This window comes from Suricata suricatta, chromosome 12, assembly GCF_006229205.1.
Source record: "Suricata suricatta isolate VVHF042 chromosome 12, meerkat_22Aug2017_6uvM2_HiC, whole genome shotgun sequence".
Classification (NCBI taxonomy): domain Eukaryota; kingdom Metazoa; phylum Chordata; class Mammalia; order Carnivora; family Herpestidae; genus Suricata; species Suricata suricatta.
Genome location: NC_043711.1, coordinates 79776480 through 79795903, shown reverse-complemented (window position 1 = coordinate 79795903; position 19424 = coordinate 79776480). Strand labels below are relative to the sequence as shown.

The following is a 19424-nucleotide window of genomic DNA, read 5'->3' as shown; positions in this document are numbered from 1 at the left end:
CGTGCGCTGCCGCGCGCTCCCACGACCCCGCCGGCGGCCGCCTTATAGTCGGGGAGGGGCCAATCTCGAGGCCGTCCCCGCAGGGGCGGGGGCCTCCGCCCCGGCCAATGGGGAGGCGCCCGCCGCGCCCCGACCAATGGCGCGGCGCCCGCCCCCCCTGTTCCCCAGGTTGAAAGCAGCCCGCGAGCTCAGCGGCCCGCCCCGAAGCCTTCCGTCCCCGCTGGCGAGCTGCGCGGTTTTGGGGGGTCTGGGCGTTAGGGGCGGGCCAGGATCTGGACCCTTGATCAGCGGTTCTAGACCTGTAGGAGGACTCTCTTGGCTTCGGTATTCCCGTTCGGAAAGTGGATTGAAGAGAAGCTAGCTTGGGGTTTTCCCGCCTTCACATTCTAATACTGTGGTTCGGCAAGTTTCGCTTGTGTAAGAATTGGGGAACGGGGGCTGTAGACAGGAAAGATTCCCGGGTTCCTCCTGTTCTGATTCAGCAGGTCTGGCAGGGGACCCAGGAATCTGCCTTAGGATGGTGTCCACGAAGAACGCTTAGAGAAACACTGTAATCTTTCCAACGAAGGATTCCACAGTGTCACATCCTTAACAGCAAACTTAAAAAAAAAAAAAAGACGGCAAAACAAAAACAACACACACAAACACGCACGCTAGTAGCGTCATTTATTCATTTATTCATTCAACAAGTATTTCTTGGATCTTTGCTATGTCAGGAATGGTTTTAGGTCTCATAATAGAGGTGACAAACTCTTTGCTCTCATGGAATTGACATGTTGGTTGAGGTCCTACTGTGTGCCACCCACAGTGCTGAATGCTTTACTGATCTTTACACTTCTTGCTGAAGTTGTGGGGGAGTCCCCTGCCCTGTCCCCTGATTTACAGATGAGAGAGCTCTGGCCCTTAGGCTTATAAGAAGTGAGTGGAGGCACTATCGCCCCTGTCCGGCTAACCCCTTCCACCGATAAAATGCAAATTGTCCTCCTACACTCCCCACAATCCCATTCTGGCTCCAAATCCATGCCCACCTCCCTCTTTGGCATGCCACCACACACACACACACACACACACACACACACACACACACACACAGAGCGAGCGAGAGCGAGAGAGAGGGAGGTGCGACTCTCTTCCCTCATTGCCTTCCTTCCTTCAGGAAACCCTAGATTGTTCAGCCTGACACCTTCTTCTCAGGGGCCCTGGAAAGAACCGCCGTTGATGGTGGGTGGGTTCCCCATGTCGGGCCCCCGTCCCAGCTCCATCCTGGGGACTGGCCCAACCTGTATTGCTCGACCTTGAAAATAACTTTCTCTTCAACCCTAACGCATCTGTGTGGTAGACAGGGCACAAGGGAGTGAAGATGAAAGGGTCCTAGGTGCGTTTTGGCTTGTTTTCCTTTCTGGGCCTCAGTTTTCTTGAAGATACCTCCCAGCTCTGCCACACTGTGCCTTCATGGCTTCCCCCAACCAGGCCAGAATGGGGGAGGGGAGCCCGAGGGTTTTCTTTAGCTGCTGGAAGAGCAGCCCCTTAAGTCTTCAGCCGCCCTCCCCCCCCAGGGTCTGGGGGAAGTTCTGTTCCCACACCTGGCTCCTCCACCCCTCCTCATTTGACCGTGACCCCAGCCAGGCTGGGCTTTGGGGTGGAGGAGAAGGAGCCTGCGTAGCCCCCTCCCCACAGGGCCAGCCACACGCAGCTCCAGGCCAGGCTGCTGCTTCCTGAGCCGAAGAGTTATTACCCGGAGATTTCCTTCCCTGCTGCGCCTCCTCACAGGGGCTCTGGGCTCCCTTCACTTTCACTTTCTTCCCCATCTCCCCCTCTCTTCTCCTCTCAGTCCTAGGGCAGCTTCAAATTCCTCTATCCAGCCCCCTCCCCATTCGAGCTCCTGGTAGTAGAAGCCAGCAAGGGGGCAAGAACCGGCCCGGAAGCCAGGAGGGCTCACTCGGTAGGCTCATTCACTCACTTGCTCTGCATGCAGGAGTCAAATAAAACCATGAATGAGACGGAGTTGGGCCTCCTGCAGCCAAGAGGGGAAGGCAAGCTGTAAACAAAGAATTCCAGGACAATGTGGTGGGAGCAAGCTGGGCTCCAGCATCAAAGAACCCTGGGATCCTGCTCAAGGGGAGTCTTGGAGTCTTGGAGTCTCCCGTTTCCTGCTCTGGAAATTGGCGATAATAATAGCACCCATTCTGAGGGCTGATAGTGGTTCCGTGAGTTCATGCCACTAAAGCCAGGGCCTGGCACAGGTCAGGCCCTCAATACAGGAGACGAGTTTGTGCTGAGGTTGTTAGGTTGTCGGGGGCTGGTCCCAGAGAGAAGAGCAACCCAGGACCTGTGCACAGGGAGCAGGGATGCGGCGCTCTTGCCATGTTCTCAGCTCACCCACAGAAGGGGCTCAGCCCTCCCGGCCTTTGTCCTCTGTGCCCTGGTCCTCTGCTCCAACCATACTGGCCTGCTCGCTGCCTGGGAGCCCACCTCTGCCTGGTATACACCACAGGTGGATTTCCCCATAGCTTAGTCCCTCACTTCCTTCCAGTCTTCACTGAAATTTCACCTCCTCAGGGGGGGCTCCCTGCCCTGCCCCCCACTGCCCTGCACTGCTCCTACCCCCTCCAACACCCCTGTGGCTCTCTCTGTTCACCTTATCCTGCTTTCTTTCTTTCCATAGCATGTGTTACTGCTTCCATTCATTCATTACTCAATCATCTGCAAATATTAACTGAGCACCTACTATGTGTCAAGCCTAGTTCTGGCTCTTGGGAAATACACATTAGTCTCCTTCCACTAGAATGTAAGTGTCACAAGGCAAGAACATTGTATTTTGCTCATCCCATTTCCTCTCCATCACACACTTCCGAGACAGGTGTTATTATTCTTAATTTACAGATGAAGAAACTGACGTTCTGAGAGTGGAAAGTGACTTGCCTGAGGTCACACAGTGTGCCGTAGGGGAGCTCAGGTCAGACAGACCGCTTCCCTGGCAGCTCTGGCAGCACAGAGATGTGTGAGGGCTGAGTAGGAGCCCATCAGGTAGGAGGGGGACGGTCCCATGGGTTGAGAGAACAGGAGCTGGCCCCTGCCTTCCTGACCAGGCCACCTTGGGAGTCAATCCCCCTGAAATACTTAAAGTTTCTCTGAGGCACCTTTGCCTTTGGCACAGCTTATTCTCTCTGCCCGCAGTGCTCCGCCCTTCCCTCACGCCAACAACCCTCCACCTCTGCCGAAGTTCAGGGCAGTTTCTTGGTAAAGCTTGCTTTGCTGTTCCTCCCCCACCTTGGTGTAGGTCTGATATGTTGATCACACTGTCTTTTGATTTCTCTCCTTTTGTCTTTGATTCCTCCTTCATATTTCCCTTCCTTGCACAGGGCATCCACTCTCTATTTTAAAGATTTCCTTTTTTACAAAGAGCAGTATTAGGTTTACAACAGAATTGAGAAGGTAAGAGATTTCCCGTTTTCCCTTCGCCCCATCACGTGAACAGCCTCCCCGGTATCAACACCGCTCACCAGAGTGGTACATTCGTTACAACGGATGCATCTACCTGGTCACTTCATTATCACCCAGAGTCCGCCGTTGACCTTAGGATTCACTCCTGGTGTTGTACGTTCTGTGGGTTTGGACAAATGTTTATGGTGATGTCGTTATCATACGAGCATGATGGCATCATGCCGACTATTTTCACTGCCCTGAAAATCCTCCATACCCTGCCTACCAGTACACCTCATCCCTGCAACTGCCGATCTTTCATTGTCTCCGTAGTTTTGCCTTTTCCAGGAGGTCCTACAGTTGAGATTATACAGTACTGCCTTTTCAGACTGGCTTCTCTCACTTAGAAATATCCACTTATGTTCCTCCCGTGTCTTTTCACCACCTGATGATGCATTTTTTTAAGCATTGAAGAATATTCTACTGTCTGGATCACAATTTACTTGTCCATCCACCTACTGTAAGCATTGTGTGCAGGTGTTAGTGTAAGCATGAATTTTCAACTCCTTTGGGTAACTATCAAGGGGCTGGATTGTATGAAAGAGTGTTTAGTTTGATTAGAAACCATCAGGCTGTTTTCCGAAGTGTCTGTGCTATCTTGCATCCCACCCCCACAGATGAGAGTTCCTCATCAGCATTTGATGTTGTCAGTGGTCTGGAGCTTGGCCCTTCCGATGGGTGCATAGTGGTTTCTGGTTTTAACTGGCTTTTTCCTGATGACATATGATGGGGAGCATTTTTTATATGCTTAGTTTCCATCTGTACGTCTTCTTTCCTGAGGTGTCTGGTAAGGTCTTTGGCCCATTTTTAAACTGGGTTGTTTTCTTATTGTTGAATGTTAAGAATTCTTTGTATATTTTGGATAACAGTCTTTTATAGGATGTGCCTTTTGCAAATATTTTCTCCCAGTCTGTGGCTTGTCTTGCCATTCTCTTGATAGTGTCTTCTTTTCTTCTTTCTTTTTTCTTTTCTTTCTTTTTTTCTTTTCTTTTCTTTTTTTCCTTTTCTTCCTTCCTTCCTTTCCTTTTTTCTTTCATTCTTTCTTTCTTTCTTTCTTTTTGAGAGAGAGCGTGAACGAGAGAGAATGAGTTGGGGAAAGGAGGAGAGATAGAATCTTAAGCAGGCTCCCGACTCAGCATGGAGCCCGGCATGGGGCTCAATCCCATGACCCTGGATCAAGAACTGAGCTGAAATCAAGAGTTGGATGCTCAGCTGACTGAGCTACCCAGGTGCCCCATTGATAGTGTCTTCCGGAGAAAAGAAGGTTTTGATTTTAGTGAATCAATTATTCCTTTAATGGATCACGTGTCTGGGGTTGGATCTAAAAAGTCATCACCACCTCCAAGGTCATCTAGATTTTCTCCTATGTTGTCTTCTAGATGTTTTATAGTTTTGTGTTTTACATTTAGGTCTGTGATCCATTTTGAGTTAAATTTTGTGAAGGGTGGGAAGGTGTAGATTCATGTTTTTGCATGTGGCTGTCCAGAGTTCAATTATTCCAGCAACATTTGTTGAAGGGACTATCTTTACTTCATTGTATTGCCTTTACTTCTGGTCAAAGGTCAGTGGACTATATTTATGGGGGTCTATTTCTGGGCTCTGTAGTCTGTTCTGTTGATCTTTTTTTGGTGTGTGTCTATTACTCTGTCATTACAATGCTGTGTCGATTACTGTAGCGTTCCGAAAACCTAGAAGTTGGGTAGCACCAGTCCTCCAGCTTTGTTTTTCTCCTTCACTATTGTGTTGGTTATTCTGGGTCCACTAAATATTGTTGATACATGTCTTTGAAAATGCATGAATCCTCATAAAATATACAGTGCTGGTTTGTGTGAATAGGTTATTTTTAAAATATTTCTTAACGTTTATTTATTTTTGAGAGACAGAAAACAAGCAGGGGAGGTGAAGAGAGAGAAGGAGACACCGAATTCGAAGCAGGCTCCTGGCTCTGAGCTGTCAGCACAGAGTCTGATGCGGGGCTCAAACCTATGAACTGTGAGACCATGACCTGAGCAGAAGTTGGACACTTAACTGACTAAGCCAGCCAGGCACCCCATGAATAGGTTATTAATTGACACAAATAGTAGTTTCTCTAGATTTGTTTGTTAGGTTGTTTTGTTTACTTGACACTGTGCCTGGTTTGCTGAGTCTAACTCAAGTCCATGGCTTCTGACCCCTGCTTAGTATGTTGACATGCGTGCACGTGCATGCCTCCTTTTCCATTGCCTTAGTGGTGGACTCTATGACTACCTCTAACTTTCACCTCTCCCAGCAGAGCTGTGATGGATTTCTGGAATGCGATTCTCATGGAGTCCTGAATGTGTTCCTCTGGCATACACACCCAAGGGCAGGATTCCCGGGACACAGAATACACACAGTTAGCACAAGCACTGCCTGACTGTATTCTAGGATGCATTCTAGTTGCTATACTCCACCTGGCCAGTGGGCATGAGGGACCAACTTCCCCACATCATCCCTGGAGCTTGAAGTGATCTGATTCCTTGTTTTACTCTGCATTTCCCTGAGGACAGAAAAATGGGTTGTTTTCCATCCCATTATGCTTGCCTCCTCCACTAGACTGTGAGTTTTCTAGGGACCGGAGGTATTCCGGCGTCCTAGGCCAGAGCTTGGCACACCGTGGGCGACAATGAACACTTGTTGAATGAATGGATGCATGAAAAGCTGATACGCAACCTCCCACACGACTTTGTACCTAGATGGCGGTGCCACGTGCGTATATGTTTGTGCGTAGATGAGGAGACACACAAAAGGGACACAGTCCTACACATAATGCACTCGGAGAAAAAGACTACAGATAGTATTTATTGAGGGGCTGTGTTGTGTCAAGAATTCATAGATATATTACTCGCCATCTGAAGTTCAGTTAGGCAAGATGAGAATGTATTTCTCTCTCACGGTCAAGGCCTTTGCAGGGCGGCATTCTGTGCTGTAGAATCTAGCTCGTAAGATAGCCCCCAGTGATCCTGGTCTCCTGGTGTAGACCTTCCCTCATTGAATCACATCCGACTTGTGTGACCAAAAAAATCTGGCAGAAGTCATAGTGTGTGCCTTCTGAACCTAGCTGATAAGAGCATTGGACCTCCTCCTTGATCTCTTGAATGACTCTGGGGATGGCAGCCACCTTGTGATGAGGGCATTCAAGTTGTCCTGTGGAGAGGCCCATGTAGAGAGGAACCAAGGTCCCCAGCCTACAGGCAGCACCGATGCGCCAGCCATGTGAGTAAGCCTCCTTGGATGTGGATCCTGAATTCCTGAGCTAAAGGAACTGTGAAAAATAGCAAAGATGATAAAGAAAGGCAAAGGCAGAGATGATAAAAAATTATTGGCATTGTAAGTCCCTAAGTTTAGCGTCTGTTGTTACGCAACCTTAGACAACTGAGGCAGAGGGTGTGGGGACCCAGGCTCTGTCTGTCTTTTTGCTCCATCCAATGTGGCTTCCACTCTCTAAGTTGTCTCATGGACCAAAATGGCTGCAGGGGCCATTCTGTCTGCTTTCCAACCAGAAAGAAAGGAGAAAGAAGTGGAAGGAGGAAGAGCACACTTCACCCTTTGAGGACACTTGTTTGGGTGTTACAACGTCACTTCTGTGTTTGTCCCATTGACCAGACCTTGTTATTTGCCCATACGTTACTGCAAAGGAGGCTGGGAAATGTAGTCTTCATTAGGTAGCCACACATCTGGCTGAACACGGGGGTTTCTATTAGCAGCGAAGAAGAGAAGATAGCTATCTGGTAACAACTAGTCAAGTCAGCCATCGGTATTATCTCTGGAGTTAACACAGTGTTGCATGGTTCAGTTTGCAGATGCAGAAGCCTGAGTGCTGAGGGCTTGCCTCTGCCACTTCCCAGCTGTATGGTCTTGAAGATTTTACCGAGCCTCTCTGTGCCTCAGTTTCCTTGTCTATAAAACAGGGATCATCACAGAGCCTGCCCGTGGAGGGTGGTTGTGAGGAGGAAGCGTAGCACCCCTGGCACCCGGATGTAAGGTGCGAGTGCTGTTGCCATCATTTCATCTTTACGAAGCGTTTTCTCAAGGTCACTCAATCAGTAAGTGAGGAAAGCAGAATTTGGCTTGATGGCAATTTCCCCCAAGACACAGGTCAGTACTTGGCACATTGCAAGCATCCAGAAATATCTGTTGACCGAGTGTGTTAAATAAATATTTAGACTACTCTTCCACCGAAATGCCAGGTTTTGTTTTGTTCCGTGTGCTGTTCAGGCCAATGAGAAAGCTCTGCTGATCTCAGTCATGCAGTTCCTCTGGCATGGGGCTGGTCCCTTTGCTCCGCTAGAGCTCAGTCCTTCAAGGACCTTCTAGGCCATCATTTTCAAGAGTGAACTCCTGGCAGCTCTCATTCTGGAAGGTGCCCAGCTTTCCATGATTCAAAAGTCTGGGAAGCTGCGTTTGGCATCCCCCTTCTAAAGAATTATAACGCTTTCCATGTTAAAGGCTCTGAGAAATCCTGCAGCAAATCAACTCATTGGGCTTCATTCCAATCTGCATTTTCTAGGCTTATTTGACCACAGACCCTCCCACCCAAGCCCCTACTCCCATCCCACACCAGTTACTTGATAGAGAAAGCAGTTTAGCAGAAAGTTCTCCAGGCCGCTATCAGTGATATCCACCTCAGTGTGGGTGGGTATTATCCTACTCTTTCTTGAGAGCGTGTCTGAGAGGAGCTAGGGGGTAGTGAGTAGGGGGCATTGGTGACCAGGAAGATCTGGGTTAAGAAGGGGACTACCACAGGGCACCTGGGTGGGTCAGTCGGTTAAGTGTCCGGCTTCAGCTCAGGTCATGATCTCACAGTTCGTGGGTTCGAGCCCCATGTTGGGCTCTGTGCTGACAGCTCAGAGCCTGGAGCCTGCTTCGGATTCTGGGTCTCCTCTCTCTCTGACCCTCCCCTGCTCATGCTGTCTCTCAAAAATAAATAAAAAGATGGGAAAAAAATTTTAAAAAAGGGGGGGACTTCCAGGCATTTTCCGAGTCCTAATCTCTAAGGGACACTAAAACATCAGTGGAAATGTAACATGTTGGGAGAAAAAAAATGGTTCCTGGCACTTCTGTGAGGGAAAGTGCAATGAAAATTGAAATAATAATAATAATAATAATAATAAAAATAAATTATTGTCATTGAGGGATTGTTACATGCCAGGTACTCTTGTAAGCACTTGGGTGCATTTTCTCATTTAACCCTCAGAACAGCCCCATGAGGTAAGTTCTTTTTCTTTTTTTTTTTGAGAGAGAGCAAGCACCCAGGTATGAGAGTGGAGGAGGGGCAGAGAAAGAGGGAAAGAGAATCCTAAGCGGACTCCATGCCCAGCGTGGAGCCCAACCTGGGCTGTGAGATCATGACCTGAATGAAACCAAGAGTTGGATGCTTCACCAACTGAGCCACCCAAGTGTCCCACTAAGTACTATTAATATTCCCATTTTATAGAGGAGTGGATTAAGGAACAGAGAGGTTAAGTTACTTGTCTAAGGTCACACGGCTAGAGAGTGGACAGGAATTCTTTGATAAGTTGCTTGTGGTGAGAAGAGGAGGGAAGAGCCCCACTCTGGGGTAGTTGAAGCTTAGATGCTTACAGAACTCTGCTCTAGGGAGAAAGGGCCTGTCAAGCTGATGTACTTTGGTTTCCTTGAGTAGGGGAGGCGAGTTTGGGGCCAGAATGGAGTTGCTCAATTACCGAAGGGAAGCTGATGTAGCCATGTGTGCCCTCCTTCAGCTCCATCCCTCCAGAGAAATGTTGGGCAGGTGCTTAAAGACCATGTCGTTGAAGGAAGTGCTGAATAATTTAGGCTGCCCAGGGCTCAGGTTGGCCCTAACACGTGTGCCAGGGGACAGTCACCAAGGTGCTGTAGGAGGGCAAGACGATGCTAAATGAAACCACTGTTTAAGGAGCCTTTTGAAAATTCAAGGAGGCCTGAGGAAAATCCTCATGGCCAGGTGTCAGGGGCAGGGGCCCATCCCCACCTCAGCTGCTGCTGGTGCCCTTGGGCAATTTCCCTCCCCTCTGCAGGCTAGATAGTGGGGTGGGGGTGGGGGTGGGGGAGGGGCCAGAGAACTCTGACATCAACATATCATACTCCCCCCATTCCAGGTTTGGTAGCTCAGCCCAGACAATAGGATTTCAGAGAACAAGATCAGGGACCTAGAGGTATCTGGAAAGGCTTCCTATATCAAGGTTAGGAGGTCTCCGCTGCCTTAAATGAGAGATGATGAAGATGTGTTTTGGTCTCTTCGCGGTGCTCAGCGGTGATGCCGGACAGTGGAGCCATTTGCACGTTGCTCTCTGAGATTGACATGAAGACACTGTTATCTACCTCCACAATATCCAACTCCCCACCCCCATCCCCACCCTGCCTCCATCAGCAGAGCTCCGGTTTGTCCAGGGCAGCAGTGGGTCTAGTTATAAATATTCCCTTTCTCAGCCTTCCTTGTAGCTAGGGGACGGTCATGCGGCTCATTCTGGCCAGTGAGGTAAAGATAGAAGTTCCCAGGGAAAGGCACATTTCCTCAAATGAAATTACAGAGTCTCCCAAGAAGGGTTGCCCTTCACCTTCAGCCTTAGTCCTTGATGATTTCTTTGAGAAGCCATACTCGTCCCTAGCCTCTTGAAAAATTAAAAAAAAAATCGTATTTGGTGAAGCCACTCTATTTGGTTTCCGTTACATGCAGCTGAATACATAATCAATACATCCAGGTCCCAACATGAATAATGTCCGTAACACTACCATCTACACTACACTCTGTGCTAGACACTGAACTGACTGTTCCTTGCCCATTATCTCCTTTCATCCTCGCCATCCTAGAAGCTGGGGGCTGTGATTGCCTTCCTGTTACAGAGAGGCACATCAGGGCTCTGAGCAATGAAGCATTTTGCCCAAGATGGCCCAGCTAGGAGAGTAACAGGCCAAGATTTGGACCTGAATCTCTAATTTTCTTTTCTTTTTATAATGTTTATTTACTTTTGAGAGAGAAAGAGAAAGAGAGGGGGAGGAGCGGGGTGGCGGGGGTAGGGTGGGGGACAGAGGATCCAAAGCAGGCTCTGTGGGGACAGCAGAGAGTCTGATGTGGGGCTCGAATTCACTGACTGTGAGATCATGACCTGAGCCGAAGTCGGACCCTTAACTGACTGAGCCACCCAGGCACCCCTTCGTCTCTAATTTTCTTAAGTCTGTATTAATAGCTCTAGTGGTTTAAAAACATGACCGCCATTCTCTCCATCGGGAGTGGGGATTGTGGATAGGGGGTGTTTGTCCTTCCTCCCTGAGTCTGGGCAGGCTTGTGGCTGCTTCAACTACTTGAGTTTGGCAGAAGGGTACCCCTCGTGACTTCTAAAGCTGGGTCAGAAAAGGTGATGCGGCTTCCGTCTGGTTCACTGGAACCCTCTTGCTCTGAGCTCAGAGTTGCCGGGTGACAAGTTCAAATGCCCTGAAGCTACTATGCTGTGAGGAAGCCCAGGCCACATTGGGAGGCTTCGGAGGGCTCCTACTCTGCTTCTGGTCCTCCCAGCCCAGGGGACAGATACGTGAGTAAAGATGCCTTCAGCCCCAGCTGCTGAGCCTTTCCAGCCGAAGCCTGAGACATCAGGAAGCAGAGACGAGCCTTCCCTGCTGGGCCTGTTCTTAGGAATCCTGAATTACAGAATTTGTCAGCGTAAGAAAACAGTTGTTTTAAAGACACCAAGTTGTGGGGTACTTTGTCCCACAGCCGACTAATGGTGACTGCAGCTCACTCCAGCGCCTCCCAAATATCTTCACCCCTCAAAGTACCAAAAGCCAGGAAATACAGTTGATTTTTTAAATTATTTGTTGTCATTGTGTTCTGTAAAGTCCCCACAAGCACTGAACCCGAGGTAACTGAATGAGCACTCCCAGGGGAAACCCAGGGTAAGGGTCCTTGGAACCTCAGGTGAGAAGATTTTTGCCAACGAACCAATACCTACCTCGTTTTCTGTGTGTTTCTGTTGAAGGACATCTGACTTAATACATACTGTGAGGGGCGCCTGGGGGTTCGGTCGGTTCATTGTCTGACTTCAGCTCAGGTCATGATCTCGCGGGCTCATGGGTTCAGGCCCTGCATCGGGCTCTGTGCTGGCAGCTCAGAGCCTGGAACCTGCTTCAGATTCTGTGCCTCCCTCTCTCTCTGCCTCTCCCCCACTCGCATTTTCTCTCTCTCCCAAAAATAAATAAACATAAAAAATATTTTTAAAAATACATGTACTGTGGATTCGCTAGCCTTGAGCTGTGGACAGCATGTAACTCATGCCCGAACAAAGCTTACCTGACGCGTGCGTTTTCTCCATAAGGCACGTCACAGCTCTCCTGAGCATCAGAACACGAGGTAGTATTTTCAGCACTGTGCTCAGGGCCGGGTCAGACGGCAAGATCACCAAGAAAAAGCACGCAGGAGTGTAAAGCGTGGCACTAAGTAGACCATGAAAATGGACGCTGGCTTACGGCGTGAGAGCGGGCACATGGAGGCAGAATGACAGCTTGTGACCAGGGACGCGATGTTGCTCCCCTCTGCACTTGTGCGGGAGTGACATGGAAGTCCTGGTCACGTTCATCTGAAGGTTACAAGTACATTTTAGAGAGGAGGCAAATTCGTTACTGTGGGGCCTTTGAATAATAAGGACTGACAGTGGAGCATCTGGGTGGCTCAGCGGGTTAAGCAATGGACTTTTTTATTTTATGTTTATTTATTTTTTGAGACAGACAGAGTGTGAGCGGGGTAGGGACAGAGAGGAGACATAGAGTCTAAAGCAGGCTCTAGGTTCTGAGCTGTCAGCACAGAGCCTGACGCAGGGCTCAAACTCACGGACCGTGAGATCATGATCTGAGTCCAAGTCAGATGTCCACCCGATTGAGCCACCCAGGCGCCCCAGCAACCGACTCTTGATTTCAGCTCAGGTCATGATCTCATGGTTTGTGAGATCGAGCCCCATGTGGGGCTCTGTGCCATCAGTGCAGAGCCTGCTTTCGGTTCCTTCTCTCCCTTTCTCTCTCTCCCTTTCTCTCTCTGCCTCTCTCATGCATGAGCACACCCACATGCACATTCTCCCTCTCTCTCTCAAAACACATAAATAGACTTAAAAAAAAAAAACAACAAAGGACCGACCATATTCTTTAATACATTCAGGATTTGCAGTCCTGGTTAATCATAACTGGAGGAAATGGGAAATTGAGCAGATAAAGGTGTGTTCCAAGAGCCTTGCTTTTCTCATTTGGGGCATCGGGGGCAAAGATGCCTACCCCTCGGGTTTGTGAAGGGAGGGAGTCACAGCGATAACATCGACTATCACTTATGAGAGCTACACGCTAAACCTTGATGTGCCTATTTCCATTGACTCCTCACAAACATCCTTATGAGATAGATCCCATTATTAAGCCCATTTTATAGAGGAGAAAACACAAACCCGGCCAGGTGGAGGGACTTTGTCACAAATCTTACGAACTAGACCAGACGAAGCTGGACCCCATTTCTGAGTCCCACACGCATGTCCTTTCCCACTCTGCTCCAAGCTAGTCCAGAGCCCATGTGTGGAAGACGCCTGGTGGGTAGGATGCTCCCAGTAAGTGGATGCTTTGCTGAGGATCCCAAACTGGGATCTGGGGTCTTTGAGGCAGTTCTATAGAGGGAGAGGGGAGGGTGAGCCCTGGGCAGGGCTGGGGGGCAGAGGAGGAGCCATTAGGGAAGGAAAGAGCCCGTGTTGATGGAAGGCAGGGCTAGGAGGGTCTTGAATCAGACCCCGTGGTCCCCTCCCGCAGAGAGTTGAAGCAGCCGGGCTTCTTCCGGCTGAGCGGAAATCAGATTTTGAGAGCTGCACAGAGCTCCAAAGGGATGTTTTTCTTCTCCATTTGTCTGCTGTGACTGGCCCATAAAATCTGCCGGAACTCCATGCTGAACGGAGGAATTCCTGCTGACCAGGGACATGGAGAATGCAGGGGTGGGGGGAGGGGGGCAAGGAGGGGAAGCCCTTATCAGGGCAGAGACCGCTGCATCTTCAAGGCTCCACCTCTGGGTCTGGGGATCCTCTCTGGAGCCTCACAGGATTCCTTGGAGGAGGGCATGTCCAAGGAGGAAGGACACCTCCTGCCCCAAGTGAACTTGGGGGGTGAGGAGTGAGTGTAGACGAGGAGGGGTCAGGCTGTGGCAGGTCAGTTGGGCGTGAATCAGGTCCTCCCCTTCTAGACTCGGTGGTGGTGAATCTCTGCGTGTCCTCATCTGAGAAGCCAGGGTGCTATCTGTAATTTCCTGGGCAGAGCTGACCCTTTGAGGGATTTTTTTTAGCTAGCAGGCACTTTGCATGCATTTCCGCCCCCACCCCCCCAGTGCAATTATTATCACTCTTGTTTTACAGTAAACAGAGGTTCAGAGAGGCAAGGTGGCCTGCCCAGTGTTGCCCAAGAGAAGGGGCAGAGCAGGATTTATTTATTTATTAAAAAATTTTTTTAATGTTTTTATTTATTTTTGAGAGAGAGAGGGAGAAAGAGAGACAGCTTGAGCTGGGGAGGCTCAGAGAGAGAGGGAGACACAGAACCCGAAGCAGGCTCCAGGCTCTGAGCTGTCAGCACAGAGCCCGACACAGGGCTCGAACCCACGGACCATGAGATCATGACCTGAGCCAAAGTCAGACGCTCAACTGACTGAGCCACCCAGCCGCCCTGAGGGCAGGATTTAAACCCAGACAATCAGCGCCCAAACCCACCTCTCCAGCCTCCTGATGTGTGAGTCTCCACTCTCCTCGTCCTCAGTTGCCCTCTCCCATTTCTCTTGGTTGATTCACCCTCACTCTTTAAGACTCGGCTCGTGCTCCTATAAGGAGGCCCGGGCCACCCGCAGAAGTCCTATTTGCGGTCCTGGTCCAGGGCCTCCAGGTGACTCCAGCCCTCCGTTGTGGAACCACATCCAGGCTTCGAGTCTCCCGACGGAGGCTCAAGACCCCATGGGCCAGAGACTCGCCACCCCTGCCACGCTTGGTCTGAAGTCGCCGGCATCCTGATGTGGCGGTCGCATGAAGCCAGAGTTTTGGGGATAGTTTGTTAAACAGCAGCTCTAACTACCGGCCTTCATCTCTGACCGAGATTATTGCGGCGCTCTCCTCGCAGGGGCCCTTGAGCCCTCTGTTTCCCACCCTGGTTCCGCTGTGGTGTCAAGGCACACAGCAGTCAGACACGGCCTGTCACGCACATGTCAGTGTCCCTCTTCTGCGCAGAACTCTCCCTTGGCTTTCGGTTCGCTCAGCAAAAGCCAGATCCTCAGGATGACCCTACTGTGATCTGCCCTCTCTCCCACCCTCTTCCTCCTCTGTCCTTCCTCCCACCCTCTTCCTTTACCGACTCCTCTCCACACTGGCCTTGTTACTCTTCATGCACTGCTCTGCCCCAGGACCCTTGCACTTGCTGTGCACAGCACTCCACTGCCTGGAGCACTCTTCCTCTAGGTATTGCTTGGTTCACTGCCTCATCTTGTTCAAGTCTCTGCTCAGATGTCACCTCCTCAGTGAAGGCCTGCCCCTTTTCACCCCATGAGTTCTCCTCCTCACTCCCGAGCCACTTGCCTTACTTTATTTTTTTAAATTTTGCCACGGCCCTTATAACTGCCTAATGTCCTTATATACTTTAGTGTATTTAATATTTATGGTCTCTTGCCTGCTGCTGAATATCAACGTTATGGGGCAAGGATCACTGTTTATTCTGGAATGTGTCCCCAGTGCCTAAAATAGCATCTGACACTCAGTGATAGTTTGTGGAATGAAATGAGCTGCAGGAGCCCAGACGTGGGGCCGTCCAGGTGGAGAGGCAGATGGGGGTCAGGAAAGAGCAGGAGTGGAGGGGCTGGGTTGAGCCAGTACACCAGGACTAAAGGACATTCCATGGAAGTGACAGCTTGCTGCCTGCTCCCCTCCTTGTTGAAAATGCAAACGTGGGGGCGTCTCCCGGGGCTTTTCACCTCCGGATCTCTGGGCACCTGCCTGACATCCCCACCACTGCCCCGGAGACCCTGACTCGCTCCTTCCTGTGCTATAAAATCATGCCCCTTCCACCTTGACATCCTGGATGCTGCTGGGGGAGGTGAGGCAGGGCAGATTGGTTGCAAAGAACTGTGTGTGGCCCTGAGGAGCCCCACTGCACCTCAGTTTTTTTGTCAGCAAAATGGGAATGATAGAGTATGGATTTCAAGGCATGGCTGTGAAGCTGAATGAGATCATGCCATGAGAGCCCTCGGTACATGGAAGTGCTCCATAGTCCCAGGAGGGGGTCAAGGCACAAGGAACAAATCTTAGCTCTGCCGCCAAGCTCAGTCTCACTGCCTGCGAAGTGGGCTGAATGTGCTAGAGCTGTTGAGAGATTCAAAATGCAAAGGAAATTCTTAGCTCTCAGTAAACATGCAATAGTTGTTTGCATGTATTAATGGTAATTCTTTTTTTAAGTTTTTTATTGTTTTTTTTTTTTTTTGAGAGAGAGACAGAGCGTGAGTGGGGGAAGGGCAGAGAGAGAGGGTTCTCTGGAAGCAGGCTCCAGGCTCTGAGCGGTCAGCACAGAGCACCACGCGGGGCTCAAACCCACGAACCATGAGATCATGACCTGAGTGGAAGTCGCTTAACCATATGAGCCACCCAGGTGCCCTAATGGTAATTCTTTAAAAGAAATGTTTATTTATTGATTTGGAGAGAGAATATGAACAGGGGAGAGAGAGAGAGGGAGAGAAAGAATCCAAAGCAAGCTCTGCACTGTCAGCATGGAGCCCAATGCGAGGCTCAATCCCATGGACTGGACCAAGAGTTGGACACTTCAACCACTGAGCCACCCAGGCATCTCCTAACGGTCATTATTCTAAAAATGGTAGAGAATAAAACGTGATCAAGAAGCCATCGGGAGGCCAGAGGGGACCATGACCGTGGACTTCACAGAGTGCAACTTCAGCCCTGTGCCTTTTGTGTGCATTTCCCTTTGGTCATCGACTGTCTCCAACACACAAGGTGACCTCTGCCCATGGCCTCCAGCAAGGCCATTCCCATGAGCACACTTATTCCCTACAACATAGGAGTGAAGATCTGGTCTTGAAGCCAGGCTGGGAGTGGGTGTGTGGGGGGTTCAAATCCAGACTCCACCCCTTCCAAGCTATAGACACGTAGACTACTGATTGCTCTATGCCTCAGTTTCCTTTTCTTAGGACAATTATAGTAGCTCCGGCCTCTTAACAGTGGCCGTGAGGATTGAGTGAGTTACAATGCGCTCAGTGCCTGGCACTTAGCAAGCAAAGCAGATCGTAGGGAAGAGGGGTACTATCTTCATCCCACCGAGAGGTAAACTGAGGCTCCGCCAGGAAAAGAGCCCGGTTCAGGTTATCAGTGGTAATGTGTATTGGCCCTGAGCTGGGATTAATTTCATTCAACCAGTGAACTTACTGCTGGTGAGATCTCTTCTTTTATTCCTTTACAGGTTTTCATTGTTGTTAGTTGGGGCTAAGTCCATACCAATGAGGTCAGAAAAATGGGTAAGGGGACAACTGAACATTGAGGAAATCGCATCCATGACCTTCTTCTCAGAAATCTGGGGAAACACTTAGCCCTTTATTAAAAGGTTTTGGGTTCCAGTTTAAGATGTCCTAGCAAGGTAATGCGAAATCCTTGAAGACTCTTGAACAGGGGAAACATGAGCTTAAGAGATAGGAATCTGGCAGTGTATTTGGGTTAATTCGTGTTGCTGGGGTCTGGACATCGCTGGTGGGGTGCACATTGGCACGATGATTGACTTCCACAATATTCAAGACATATTTGCAGGGACCCCACTGAATGAAAGGTGCAGGGCTGTCGTGGGGGATTTGTAGCGAGCAAACCCAATCAAATCCTTGGCCCACCGGAGACAGACAATAAATGGATCTATTACTCAGTGTACCTCAGGCTGTTGGGGAGGGGGGGTGGAGAGCCTGAGAGGGGAGGGGTGATGTTTGGTTTGAGGCACAGATAGAGTGAGGCTGAGCTGTGGAGACACAGAGGGAGAGAACATTCTAGATGAAGGGACTTAAAGAGGAAGACCCTGAGATGGGAGCATGCCTGGCAGGTTCAAAGTCTTGCCTGGAGCCCCAGGTGGGACAGAGAAGCAGAAGGCAGAAGTAACGGGCGAGCGAGGTCATGGGGTCCGACACACAGGGCTTCAGGGCCATTTCAAGAATGTGAGTGATGTGCGAGAGCATCAGAGGATTCTGAGCAGAGGAGGGCCAGCACCTGGCTTGGGTCTTAGGGGGACCTCCTCCAGCTGCACAGTACAGTGGACTGTGGGGTCCATGGCAAAAGCTGGGAGCCCAGGGAGGGTGACTTGCTCCAGCGTCGTGTGGGTCGAGTCAGTGACAAGTGCTCATCTGTCGCGGAGAGATGGAGCTCAGCGGCTCCCGATGAGTGGGCGATATCTGTCAAAATTGCAGGTGCACCTCCCCACTCACCTAGCCTATCTGTCTCTGGGCCTTTGTCCCCCATGTACACTTGCACATGTGTGGCATGACCCAGATACAGAGATGTCGACTGCCTGCAAAAAGGGAACAGGCTGGAGGGAGCTGAGAGAGGATGGGGGTGTGGAGGGAGTGCGGCGGACGCGGGGACAGGAGCCGCCACCTCGACAACAAGCTGGGGCGTTAAGTGTATAACGGAGGGTGTAGAAGGTGCCCCCCAATTCTCTGATGGTCTTCCCAGCAACACGTGGGGTCTGCGCGCCTACTCTCTGAACCTGGGCTGCTCCGTGACTGCTCTGACCAGTCCTGTGGCAGCAGTGATGCTGCCACAGCTTCCAGGCCCAGATCTTAAAAGACAAGCAGCTTCTGTGCTCACTTCGGCAGCACAGATGCTAAAATAGGAATGACCCAGAGAGGACTAGCACAGTCCTTGTGCAAGGATGACATGTATGAAGTGTTCCATATTAAACAAAAAAAGAAAAAGAAAAAGAAAAAACTAGCAGCTTCTACTTCCTCTTTCTTGGCATGACCACATGGGGAGAAGCCAGCTGCCATGAAGGAGTCTGACTACCCTGACTGCTGTGCTGTAAGGAAGTCTAGCTAGCTACGGAGAGGTGTCCTCTAGGATGAGACACCGTGAGAGGGACACGGACACAGAGAGAAAGACCAGGTGCAGGAAGGCTGCAGGCCTGAGTGAAGAAGTCAGCCATCTTGGAAGGGAACCTCCAGTCCCAGTTGTCTCGGTGACACCACATAGTTCAGAGATGAGGGGCCCAGCCAAGCCCTTCTTGAATTCCTGACCCAGAAAATTATGAATAAAGCAAAGTGCTGTGGAAAGCCTCTGAATTGAGGGTAATTCATTCTAGTGTAAAGGACAACCAGACCTCGTCACCCAGCAATTGGACGCCTGACTCTTTGTCCAGATAAGATTCTCATGCCAGCCCAGACAAGGACATGCCAGTGTAGTGGCCGTGTGGTGGCAGGGACTTGGGGACTATCCAGGTGCCCTTCACTGGGGGAGTAGAGAGGAAAACATGTGGATGCAAACCAAGGAGTGCCAGTTAACCACTAGAAGTCCTAAGTCAAGCCACAACTCAGACTGATATTACACAGGGAATGAGCATCAGAGCAAAAATAAATGAAAATGCATGCACAGCAGTGCCTAGGTGTTCAGTCCGTTAAGTGACCAACTCTTGATTTTGGCTCAAGGTCATGATCCTGTGGTCTTGAGATTAAGCCCCATGGTGGGCTCTGTGCTGAGTGTGGAGGCTGCTTGGGATTCTCTCTCTCCTTCTGTCCTCCCTTGCTTGTGCATGTGTGTGCACACGTGCTTACTCACACTCACTCTCAAAAATAAAATAAAATAAAATGCATACACAGAAAGCCACAATACCCATACAAACATGTTGTATTCTTCAAGAAGACTCACACATTAAAGAGCACAGGGGGCCATTAAATGGGTCTTTTA

The 19424-nt window shown here is 50.1% G+C and overlaps 1 protein-coding gene and 1 pseudogene across 1 annotated transcript in view; one reads left to right on the top strand and one right to left on the bottom strand.

Moving 5' to 3' along the window:
* Positions 1 to 19424, bottom strand: part of TCF15 (transcription factor 15) — a 36932-nt gene that overhangs the window by 6605 nt on the left and 10903 nt on the right. The window lies entirely within an intron of this gene.
* On the top strand, positions 18325 to 18425 carry LOC115275569 (annotated as a pseudogene).